We start from the raw sequence: 13,284 nt of genomic DNA, 5'->3' as shown, positions 1-13,284 counted from the left end.
AGTAGATTGCAGAAAGTTCAGCCCAGTCCTTTCACTGGCCAAGACAGAAGCCGCCACTGCAGGCCAGCACAGCAAAGCACACAGCAAAGTGGTAGTTCCTCCGCACAGCTTCTCTAGCTCTTCTTCTTGGCAGTCTTCTTGGTCCAAAAGAGTTCTAAAAGTCCGGGGTCTAGGCCCCAATATTTATATCCCCAAATCATTTGATCTCTTAGGCAGAGATTGTCTGTGCCCAGCCGGAACCAGTTCTGCCTTCTCTGGTGTGACTTCCTGGCAGGAGGTTGAGACTGCATGGTCAGAGACAGACCAGGCCCTTTGAGGTGCAAGGAAATCTCCTTCTCCTTCCCCAATTGCAGGCCAGGTCTATTCAGCACTTTCCTGACCCACCTAGGCTATCTGGAGCCACTCCTGCTCTCCAGCCTTCTATCATCCAAAACTCAGACAGGCACTCCACATTCCAGCAGAGGCACACGGGATGACTGAGCAAGACAATACCTACTTTCTAAAAGTGGTATTTTCAAACACAGAATATAAAAATCACCTTCACTAAAAGATGCATCTTTAGATTCTGTGTTCAGGCATACTAAACTTTATTTTCCTACCTAATTCCCCGGGCCACGTATGTTTAGAAGATGTTATAAACAAACTCCCCATTCTGTCCTATGGGGAACAGGTAACCTTGCAATAGTGAAAAACTAAATTGGCCGTAATTCACTATCAGGACATACCACACACACCAGGACATGTCCTACCTTTCACAAACACTGCACCCTGCCCACAGGGGTACCTTGGGACTACCTTAAAGGTGGCTGACATGTAAGAAAAGGGAAGGTTAGGGACTGACAAGTGTGTGTACTGGCCAAGTCCACATGGCAGTTACAAACTGAGCGCAGACTCTGAAACGGGAGGTCTGAGTTACCTTTTCTGGGCTACTCACATGGGTGGCACATATGTGCTGCAGGCCCACTAATAGCATTTGATTTATAGGCCCTGGCACACTTAATGCACTTTACTAGGGACTAACAAGTAAATAAAATAGCCATTCATGGAAGCACCAATCCATAACACAATTTACCACAGGAGCACTTACTCTTGACCACTGATTAGCAGTAAGAAAAGTGTGCAGAAACAGTACGCCAGCAAAAATAGAGTCAAAACCAGAAGGTCAGAAAGCAAAAACTCAGGGGAAAAACACCAAAAGATGCCAAGTCTAGCAGTGACATACTAGAAGTTTCAAGACCTGTTAGGAGTGTAGCAAAGATCTGGGTGATGCCCTTGCATCTATATTGTCAGCTAGTGATCAGCCACCATCAACTGGTGGAATATCAGTAATGTCTTGCAGTTAGCCGTTAAGCAACAGACAGGTAGTTTGGGCACATTACTGGGCGGGATCTATTGGGAACAATCTTTTTTTAAATGTACACAAACAGTTCTTATAATTCATGTTGCCTTCCCATTCGAATTCGCCGACCCCACGCCCATTACACTTATAGTTCCCATACTTTTTTATGCACTTCAACCTCTGTCCAACTAGTAACATGCTCAGCTAGTTACCTGGCCTGCCACAGAGCCTTAAGTCGTGCACCAGCCAGCAAGCCACCAGCAAGCCATGACTCAATTTCACAAGGTGCCAGCCATTGAAATCAATATATGTCTGGCATCAGAAATCCAACCATCTCACCACTAGCTAGTCTGTTATTCATAACCCAGCAGTTAGTCTTACATCACAGCATCTGTCATCATCCAGGAACCAGGAAGCAGTCAACACTCAGTACAGACAGCTGCCTGCAGTTAGGCAATCTACCTGACCGCCTTCAATCAGGAACTATGAGGTAGCTATCATTCTATCTAAGTAGCTGTCAGCAGGAAGTCCACTGATGCTAGAAAATGTGGCTCTGTGTGAGTTACAACACATGCAGCTAGTGGAAGTACTTCCTGTCACAAATGTAGAGGATTCTCTTTTGCCAGTGACGAAAGTGCCAGGATAAGACACTGTTTATATTGTGTTCTGTTATACTATTTGTGTAATTAATACATGTTCTGATCCTTTTGAATGATAACCACCCAGTGAACTCTGTAAGGCATTATAGTACATGCATAAATAAATAACTCCCCAGACTCATTTGACACATACACCCTTAGTTATTGTGATTCAGAAGGCCACACTGGCCGTGGGGCAAGTACATGTAGATGCTGTAGGACATTAATACTACATTAAATATGGGTGAATAAACAGTGAGTGATCAGTTCATGGATGGCACACAGACCATGAGGCATGTATTTCTGCTAGCTTCTGGGCAATGGGTTGTGCACCGCTCCTTCGTGTTTGTGTACGTTTTTAGGCCGTGCTCTGGGGTATCACCTCCCTCCTGAGGTGTATCTGATAACTCCACTGGTAGCGCGCTTGTTACCTCACAAGCGTGTCACCCTAGGCACAAGCATCGTATGCTGGATACCAGCTCTGATAAATGATAAAGTTCATCCAATGGGTTAAATGATCAAAATTCTTTAATTCTCAAATCCATATGTTAATTCACGTTTTCATTCTTATTTGATCAAATTAGGCGTAAATATCAGTCTTTCCAATGCATTTCGGTGCAATCAGCAGCTTCATCAGGGAACGCCTGGAACGAACACTGCTGAAGTATTGTTTCTCGAAAAAAGATGAATTCACCATCTATCAAATACTCCTTGGGTTGCCATCTAAATGGTAGACAAGCGGAGATCAATGGACGACGTGTACTTTGTATTATCACGCTATAAGATGTTGTCAATTTCTTCAATAAACCAAATTCCTTACGTCTTGACTGTAGTAGAATCTGCCGATACTCGTGTGTCCCTCTGGAGCTCTGGTAATGGTGAAAAGTTTAACCAACGCGTTGGATTGGAAAGACTGATATTTACGCCTAATTTGATCAAATAAGAATGAAAACGTAAATTAACATATGGATTTGAGAATTAAAGAATTTTGATCATTTAACCCATTGGATGAACTTTATCATTTATCAGAGCTGGTATCCAGCATACGATGCTTGTGCCTAGGGTGACACGCTTGTGAGGTAACAAGCGCGCTACCAGTGCATGTATTTCTGCACCATCCCTTAATCTGCCACTTTTCCAAAATCAATGCTGCTGTGAGGGCCACCTGTCATCCTGGCAAGAGCTTGAAAGACAGGAATTAAGCACGTCTCTTCACTGTAGAAAGGACAGCACCTGTTTATTTAACCAGTGGTCATCCTTCCCCTCCCCAGGATCTTCACAATTCTTCCACAGGTACATCCATATGAGAGGACTTATATAAAGAACGCCCACTTAAGAAATCAAAAGAAAACATTTAGTGCACTCAAATGCAGTGTGGTTGTGCTGGGGTGAGCGAGGAGAATGATGGGGATTGTTTCATGGGGTGTGATTCGGTTATGTCTTTGGTTTATTTGGTAGGGTGCAGGGGGGTTGTTCCATGGGGTGTGTCAGGATTAGAGAAGGGGCAGGATGAAATACAGGCAGTCATGATTTGTGCACTACTTGTCCTTCAATGTTGTCTCAATGTGTTGCCTGATCATCGACTTCATCATGAAAAAAACCCTTCATGGCAATCCTCTTCCTAACCCAAGGACACACTGTGCCTGAAGATTGGACTGAGAAGCATATTGCACATTATCACATGTATACCAATCTTCTCTAGAGGATACATGAAGGCCCCGGCACAGATAGGAAGAAAAGCTAAACATGAGTAGCAGAAAGGCATATCATCTTGTAGTTGCAAGCTGTTGACAGAAGAAGGATGGAGCAAAAGTCATGGTTGAAAAATCAGAGAGAGTGAGAGATGAAGGACAAGAAGGCACATGCATGCAATGCATTGTTAAGGCCCTGACTATGACAGGTGGCTGTTGTCCCAAGTTTAGGGCCGCATTACTAACGATGAGGATTCCAACAGGGGGTACTATACCACCTGAAATTAAAACTATTGCCTCATGGCTCTGTATTTGGGAGACACTTTGCACTATAGCGAGATACTTACCACATGGATATACCAACCCTGAAGAAGTCCTAATGGACGTAACACGTTGCCTGGGCTGATTAATTGACGGATAAAGGCATTATTAAAATTGGATCTGAACCTCAAATATAAGACTCTTGAGGGACTGAATTTAATTGAATTCATGTTATATGCGACTTTTGGGGATGACAGAATTGCATGTTGAACTCTCATTGCTCTAATTGAGTCATACTATTTGTGATCATTTGTGCTCCTTTATCAGTTTGTTGTTTGAATGTTTTGATATGACTCCTAAGCAGTGGGGTCAGTTGAAGTTGAGCGAAAAAGTGTTAGTTTTCTCTGACAGTATAAACTTGTGCAGAGGTGTAGGTGAAAAGAAAAAAGGGTCCACAAGAGCTGTTGATAGTTCATTGGCATATGTGTGCTACCATGGAGTATGTCTATTTTGACGCTAACAGTATTTTTTGTTTTGTGATTGATCTCTAATTGCAGTGCAGTCATTGTGGTCACTACCATTGTGCAGCTGGTACCTCGGGGAGAACCTGTGATTTATGGCAGTGCATCACCTTGTGACAGTGTACCATCTTTCTACCCCAATTAACCATCAGCAGCAGCAGGTGCAGGTAAGCATGGTGGGGCGAGGGAGGGGGGGCATGTCAACAGATGACAGAATAGGGCAAATTAAATAAATAACTCCTATTCTATCTGTCAAGACTGCCCTTACCTGCACCAGCCGCTGCTGTTAACCCTGCTGTATCATACAAATATTTAAGTATATAGTGAGATGCAGCTATGAGTAGTTGAAGCCTGGTGCAAAATATGTGTTCCACGTATGTGAAAAAAGAACAACAATGCATGTGCATTGGTGGGGCATTTGTTGGTTATTCTGATACATGGGACGACCAACACGCAGCCATATTGTATGTTGCTGTATCTTCTCGTGAGGTCACACTGGTTGTAGTTGTGCAAGATCATGAGATTGTGGAATAATCCATGGTAACTGGCAGAGACATGGTGAAATCACGGTCCACAGCACACAACAAATGGAAGTTGCTTCAGTATACAATGTTCCTGTTGCAGAACACGAGTTCTGTGTCCTTTGATAGCATCAGTTGGGTGTGGGTCACGTCAATTGTTTTCACAATATCTGCTTGTTAAGGCAACATAACATAGTGGTAAGCCAGCCAATTCTAGCAAAAAAGGTTGACTGGAATTTCCTAGCTTGAACCACCTCAAAGTGATATGGCTTCGGGGGTTCATGGCCTGCTTTTGTAACAAACGTTTATCACTTCTGCAATTATAACATTAGAAAAACGAATGTAACAAGTCTTTCGCATTTTTTCTGCGCCTTAAATTTCAAACAAAAAAAAAGTCAAGGGGTCTACATTTATGTGTTAGCACAGAAGAACGAATGTCAAGTAGATGTGAAGGGGTGTTGAAGCAGTAGCCTATTTTATGCTATGGAAACTCTGGCCAGCCCCTATTTCAGACCACTAACTGGTACAATGCATACAAGGTTTTTCTAGCATACTCACATCTATTATATTTATATTGGTGATGTGACTTTTATAAAAGTGCAACCACCCACCCTAACCTTTACATAACACCATTGTAAAGCCCGTAAGTGTGATTGGCCCATTCATGTCACACGTTAGTTTCTTGCCAATTACACATCATATCATTCATTGGTTTACAATGTGTACCAAACAAAGTATGCCAATATCAGACCTGCTGGAATAAACTTCCAGCAATAACTATTAAGCATGTCTAAGTCGAGGTCTATCCCGTTTCAAAGTGCCTACCAGCGATGTTCTGCAGGCTTTCATTGGTCAGTATTAACAATCTCACTGTATAGCTCGTGTTCCAGAAAGTGGGCATTACAGTTGTTTTAGGAGCTTATGTTTTTGAAATCGGATTTTCAAGATTTTTAAACAGGTTTGTTTTATACATCTTAAAGGATACAATAGAGGTGACCAATTTTTAACACAAACATAAAATGCATGAGCTAGGTCCTTGACTATGAGGAACTGTATCCATTCCAAAATACACAGTGCTACATATAGTCCATGCATGAAATGGTACACAGTACTACCTACAACCTCCACTTTCAGAAGGTTTGTCTGCCGAAAGTTTATTTGGAGGGAGAGTTAAAGCATTATTCAAAGTGAGTTAACAAGCACATTTGTTAGGACAATGCTGTCACTGGGTTGTGACCATCGGTTGTCATTTGGACATTAACTAGTAAGGAGAAAGAGGAGGTGGGAAGAACTACGGGGCATATTAGCAAGCTGCAGCGATAATTATCGCTGACTGCTGCTAGCGTGAGGAAATCTATCGCCCGCTATCTCTGGCGATAATCTCCAAGTTAGCGTTGTATTAACAACGCTTAACGCCATGGAGATAAAAATCCCAGCGATAGAAGGGATTTTCGCCGTTTTTAATGGAATATCGCTGGTTTGCCAGCGATATTCCATTGAAAATGGCGATAACCTTGCTGATAGGGCAGAACAATCTTAGCCATGTAATCCACCTTCCATTGGATTACATGGCTAAATCAGGCCACATGTGTAAGAGTAACAGGAGGGGACCCATAAACCAGGTTGGGATGGGTGTATAATGTAAAAAGAAACAATTCCCAACAGGTATTATTTAAGAGACAATTTAAACAATGTATGCAATTAGCATTACAAGAAATAACCAACAAGGAGTCACTAGAGTTCTTTGGAAAAGGTATTATTCACCAATAGTAAACAGGGTTTTTTTTTTCTCCAAAAAGGGTAATACAGTTAAACAGCACTGTAGAGAAGGAATCATGTGACAACCCAGTGGCACTTGGTTGGTAGTGATATATACAATAGGTGACTGTGAAGGTGCAAGTGCTAAAGTGAGCAGCGTGATCGGCGCATAGTGACAAATAATAAAACAATGGTGACTCCGAAATAAGATCAAGTTGTAGTCACTTAGAACATGATTCAAAACAATTTAACAGGAGCACCAAGCTTGTTATGCGTCTTATGATTATGCTGTAAGGTCGACGGCGTTTCGATCCCTGTGAGTTGGGATCATCATCAGGACGGGGTTGTCGATGTGGGCAGTGCTGTAAGGGGGAGAGAGAGGGGGGCAAATGAGATGGGCGCAGGGGAAGGCTGGGGATTGTGGCGCTCCCAGGGAGGGGCCAGTGCTGGTGTGAAGTTACTTTTAGACTGGCAGGCTACAGGTGATATTATAGTGACTAGAGGCTTGCCAGGAAAGCGGATATAGTATCGCGTGGCTAGGTGGTGGTCGCTACGCAAGTACAGTGAAAGCGTGAGCGCGAAGACGTGAAGACGTATATCGTCAACCAGGCAGGTATCCTGGTGATGACTAAGGTAACAACCATTGGGGAGCTGGAGAAGTAGTGTTTAAACTTAATGTGGCTAGTCACTTTTCAGGAATGCGTTAATAGTGTCGCGTGGCTAGGTGGCGATTACCGACTAAGTGGGGGGGGGAAAAAGCGAGAGGGCAGAAGCGCAGGGTATCTAAACTTACTACGTCAGCCAGGTGGAGTTCTCATGGGCTGGATGTCCTGGCGAGGGCTCAGGATGCGATGGCTGTAGGGGAGTAAATGGAGGGGGCAGAGAGTTACGTTTAGGCTCACAGGGTGTAGCGACCACCACCTAGCCACGCGATACTATATCCGCTTTCCTGGCAAGCCTCTAGTCACTATAATATCACCTGTAGCCTGCCAGTCTAAAAGTAACTTCACACCAGCACTGGCCCCTCCCTGGGAGCGCCACAATCCCCAGCCTTCCCCTGCGCCCATCTCATTTGCCCCCCTCTCTCTCCCCCTTACAGCACTGCCCACATCGACAACCCCGTCCTGATGATGATCCCAACTCACAGGTATCGAAACGCCGTCGACCTTACAGCATAATCATAAGACGCATAACAAGCTTGGTGCTCCTGTTAAATTGTTTTGAATCATGTTCTAAGTGACTACAACTTGATCTTATTTCGGAGTCACCATTGTTTTATTATTTGTCACTATGCGCCGATCACGCTGCTCACTTTAGCACTTGCACCTTCACAGTCACCTATTGTATATATCACTACCAACCAAGTGCCACTGGGTTGTCACATGATTCCTTCTGTACAGTGCTGTTACCGTGTATTACCCTTTTTGAAAAAAAAAAACCCTGTTTACTATTGGTGAATAATACCTTTTTCAAAGAACTCTAGTGACTCCTTGTTGGTTATTTCTTGTAATGCTAATTGCATACATTGTTTAAATTGTCTCTTAAATAATACCTGTTGGGAATTGTTTCTTTTTAAATCAGGCCACAAGCAGGCGTTAGGAAAGTAGCGTTAACTGTGGTTAACGCTACTTTTCCTAACGCTCTGCTTGTGAGCGTGCAGCTTGATAATAGGAGAAATGTTGCTGACATTTCTCCTATTATTTTGCCCTGGAACACCCACTTTGCATCTCATTAGAGATGCAAAGCTGGGCGTTGTTGACAAGGGTGCAAAATCAGCAAAACACGCGATAGCGTGTCTTTGATGATAGGGCGATGAAATGATCACCGCTTTTCGGACAAAAACGGCCGCAAAAGCGGCGATAATTTCATATCGCCCACCTTACTAATATGCCCCTATTTGTTTTAGGTACACTAAAGATAGACTCAAACACGTCCTGGGCTGTTGTATTGTTGACTGGGTCTATTAACACTTCAGTTTCCAAGATTCATGCAGAAGTGCTCTTCTGAATGGAGACAAAAGATAATAAGGAGCGGCATAGGTAAAGCAGTGGCCAAGCCGCCTGGATGGGTTAGGATGGTAAGGCAAGTTTTCTCCAACAATGCCCAGCACCAGATCCTTCAATCGTGCAAGATGACATTTTAGGGCAAATATCACACCCGAAAGCAATAGTTGGTATGGTCAGAAGCCCATGTTTCAGTCACAACAGGCATCCCACGAGTCGTCAGAAATCCAATAGTTGATTTTAGCGCAGGAGGAACTTTTAGTCCAGCCAATGTTTAAATTGGGTTTACGCAAGACTGCTTGGCCTAGAATATCAGTTTTTGTTTTTTACAGGCTCTCAGTGGCATTCGTAGCTTGACCCACAAGAGTGGATGTGAGGTGGCTCTTTGCAGGGCATATGGGACCATAGTTTTTAGTGGACAGTCCTCCGCATGCAGAGCATCGCAGACTATATTTCCAAGAAGCATTTAATCTTGAATTAATTCCCGGCTACCTGAGTTGAGAAACGTTTTCAGAGTGGGAAGGATCATTTCCAAGTTTTCACCTAAGACACCAAAATGGCTGATAAGGCATGCAATGTTTGTAATCAAGTATGGAAATGTGTGGGAGCTTAAAGCAAGTGCATGAGTAAGTGTGTACACTTCAGTATCTCAATTCCGTAAACTAAATGTAAATGTAAATGTAAATGTGTTGTATTTGTAAAGCGCACGGCTGCCCACGCGACGGGGCGTCCCGGCGCTGCACTCATACCGCTGTGGAACCCTTCCTGGCTTTTCCATGTGAAATGTCCACTCCTGGGCACCCCCAAGGTGAAGCCAGGCATCCAAGCGCTGCTGGGGCCGTTGTGGAGAATAAGCAAGCTATTGCCCAGAGTCACAGAGTGGGACCCATAATTAGACTAGGCACCGAGGTGAGAATTATCAGGTCCGGGGGAGATTGAGTCCAAGAGCCGCCGAGGCGGGAATTGAACCCTGGTCCCGGGTCAATCAATCAATCAATCAATCATGCCATTTGTATAGCGCACTACTCACCCGGGAGGGTTTCAAGGCGCTTGGGGGGAGGGGTATGCTACTGCTCGAACAGCCAGGTCTTGAGATGTTTCCTGAAGGCGAGATGGTCCTGGGTCAGCCGAAGGTGGATGGGGAGGGAGTTCCAAGTCTTGGCAGCCAGGTAAGAGAAGGATCTTCCTCCGGCGGTGGCTCTTCGGATGCGTGGTACGGCTGCGAGGGCGAGGCTGGTGGACCGTAGCTGGCGGGTGGGCGTGTAGAAGGTCAGGTGGTCGTTGAGGTACTTGGGGCCCAGGTCGTGGAGAGACTTGTGTGCGTGGGTGAGGAGCCGGAACGTGATCCTCTTGTCGACGGGGAGCCAGTGCAGATTCCTCAGGTGGCTGGAGATGTGGCTGCGTCGGGGGACATCCAGGATGAGTCGGGCGGAGGCGTTCTGGATGCGCTGGAGTCTTTTCTGTAGCTTGGCTGTGGTTCCGGCGTAGAGGGCGTTTCCGTAGTCCAGTCGGCTGGTGACGAGTGCCTGGGTGACAGTCTTCCTGGTTTCGGTCGAGATCCAGCTGAAGATCTTGCGAAGCATACGCAGGGTGTTGAAGCACGATGAGGAGACAGCGTTGACTTGTCTGGTCATCGAGAGGGAGGGGTCCAGGATGAAGCCCAGGTTGCGTGCGTGGTCGGTTGGCTTGGGTGCGGTGCCCAGGGCTGGGGGCCACCAGGAGTCGTCCCAGGCGGAGGGCGAAGATCCCAGGATGAGGACTTCCGTCTTGTCCGAGTTCAGTTTCAGGCGGCTGTCCTTCATCCACTCGGCGACGTCTTTCATCCCTTCGTGTAGGCAGGTTCTGGCGGTGTCGGGGTCTCTGGTGAGGGAGAGGATCAGCTGGGTGTCGTCGGCGTAAGAGATGATGTTGAGGTTGTGCTGGCGTGCGATGGCTGCGAGAGGTTTCATGTAGATGTTGAAGAGGGTGGGGCTGAGTGAAGATCCTTGCGGGACGCCGCAGATGACTTCGGTGGCCTCGGAGCAAAACGGGGGGAGGCGGACTCTTAGTGTTCTTCCGGCGAGGAACGAGATGATCCACTCCAGTGCCTTCTCTTGGATACCGATGTTGCTGAGGCACTGGACTAGGGTGCGGTGGCAGACCGTGTCGAACGCAGCGGAGAGGTCCAGGAGGATGAGGGCCACTGTTTCCCCCTTGTCGAGCAGGGTCCGGATGTCGTCGGTGGCTGCGATGAGGGCGGTCTCGGTGCTGTGGTTGGCTCTGAAGCCGGACTGCGAGGGGTCGAGGGATCCGTTTGTCTCGAGGAAGGCGGTCAGCTGTCTGTTGACGATCTTCTCGATGACTTTAGCAGGAAAAGGGAGGAGCGAGATGGGGCGGATGTTTTTGAGATCGGTGGGGTCCGCTGTAGGTTTCTTCAGGAGGGCGCTGATCTCGGCGTGCTTCCAGCTCTCCGGGAAGGTGGCGGTGTTGAAGGAGGCGTTGATGATGTTCCGGAGTTGGGGTGCGATGGTGGAGTCGGCCTTGTTGAAGACGTGGTGTGGGCAGGGGTCGGTCGGTGATCCGGAGTGGATGGTGTTCATCGTGCGGGCTGTGTCTTCGGTGGTCACCGTGGTCCAGGTGCGAAGGGTGGCGGTGGGGGCATTGGTTCGACGGTTGGGTGCGTGAGTGGGGCGCCGAAGCTATTGTGGATGTCGGCGATCTTGCGGTGGAAGAACGAGGCGAGGGAGTCGCAGAGGTCTTGTGACGGAGTGATGTCGTTGGTGCCGGTGCTGGGGTTGGAGAACTCCTTGACGATAGTGAAGAGCTCTTTGCTGTCGTGGGCGTTGTTGTCCAGTCGTTCCTTCAGGGATTTCTTCTTGGTGGTGCGGATGAGCTGGTGGTGCTTGCGGGTAGCGTGTTTGAGGGCGGTCATGTTGTCGGTGGTCCGGTCGAGGAGCCAGGCTTTCTCGAGGGTGCGGCAGGTCTTCTTGGAGTCCTTGAGGTCGTCGGTGAACCAGGATGCCTTCTTGCTTCTGGGTCTGTTGGGAGGGTTCTTTAGTGGCGCGAGGTCGTCGGCGCAGGTGGTCAGCCACTGTGTGTAGTTGCGGGCTGCTTCGTTGGGGTCCGTTGTGTTGGCGGGTGGGCTCTGGCTGAGGGAGGTGGTGAGCTGGTCTGCGGTGATCTTGCTCCAATTCCTGTGAGGTACCTGTTGCGGGTGGTGGTGGGTCGTGGATCTTTTGAAGCTGAAGTGGACGCAGCTGTGGTCGGTCCAGTGGAGTCCGGTGGCGTGGCTGAAGGTGATGTAATTGCTGGAAGAGAAGACGGGATCAAGCGTGTGGCCGGCATAGTGGGTGGGGGTGTTGACCAGTTGCTTGAGTCCGAGGTTGGCGAGGTTTTCCAGCAGGGCGGTGGTGTTGCGGTCCTTGTTGTTCTCCAGGTGGAAGTTGAGGTCCCCGAGGAGGATGTAGTCGGTGGAGGGGAGGGCGTGCGGGCTGATGAAGTCTGTGATGTCTTCGCTGAATTGCGTGCGTGGTCCCGGGGGTCTGTAGACGAGGGTGCCTCTGAGGGTCGTCTTAGGGTCGGTGTGAATCTGGAAGTGGAGATGTTCGGCTGCGGCGAAGGAGTCGTTGGCGTCGGTCGTGATGCGGATGGTGTTCCTATGGACGATGGCGATGCCACCTCCGGTCTGGTTGATGCGGTCCCTCCTGATGATCTTGTACCCATCCGGGATGGCGATGGCGATGTCGGGTGCAGAGGAGGCGTTCATCCAGGTTTCCGTGAGGAAGGCGACGTCCGGTGATGTGGCGTCGAGGAGGTTCCAGAGTTCCACGGCGTGTCTGTGGACGGAGCGGGTGTTGATCAGGATGCACTTGAGGTGGTTGCTGCTGGTGTTTGCCTTGGCGGGTGCGGGGCAGGTTCGGAGGCAGGAGAACTTGCAGGTGCAGCAGGTGAAGGGTCCGTGGGTGCGTCTTGGGGTGGCTCGGCAGCAGGCGTGGGCCCGGCCGGCATTGAGTGCGTTGAGAGTGGCGGCGTCGTAGGTCAGTCGGGTCGTCTTGCCTCGGCGGGGAGGGCCAGGGGTCCTGGCGCTGGGCGCGGGCCAGGCGCGGACGGGCGCAGATGGGCTTACCTTTGGCGCACCTTCGGCGCTCAATCGGCGCTCCCGCTGCGCGCGTCCGCTGCGCGGTCGCTCTGGGGGCGTCATAAGTAAGGAGCCGGGAGGGAGGAGCAGCTGGGTGGCGGGAGCGGGGCGGCGAATGGAATCACAGGGGGGCGGGGCCGCAGGGAGGCAGCGGCGGGAAATTCCAAGAAGCAGCGGGCAGCGGGAAATTCCCAGGAGCAGCGGGAAATTCCCAGGAGCAGCGGGAAATTCCCAGGAGCAGCGGGTCAGACCTCTGCATCAGGGTCTGCCTCTCTAACCATTGAGCCACGCTTCCCCAAATCAGTTTTTGGCCCATCATGACTGCAGAAATTCTAACATGTTTGCCAGGGGAACATCTTCAGTTTCTTTGTCTGAAGGACAGAAGGGAGAGGTGTGGCACAGCAGCCAGAGCAGCAACTCCCCCGAGCGGGCACA

Source organism: Lissotriton helveticus, chromosome 5_1, assembly GCF_964261635.1.
Source record: "Lissotriton helveticus chromosome 5_1, aLisHel1.1, whole genome shotgun sequence".
In the NCBI taxonomy this organism is placed as follows: Eukaryota; Metazoa; Chordata; class Amphibia; order Caudata; family Salamandridae; genus Lissotriton; species Lissotriton helveticus.
The sequence above is the reverse complement of the archived record's forward strand: the minus strand, read 5'-3'. Positions refer to the sequence as shown.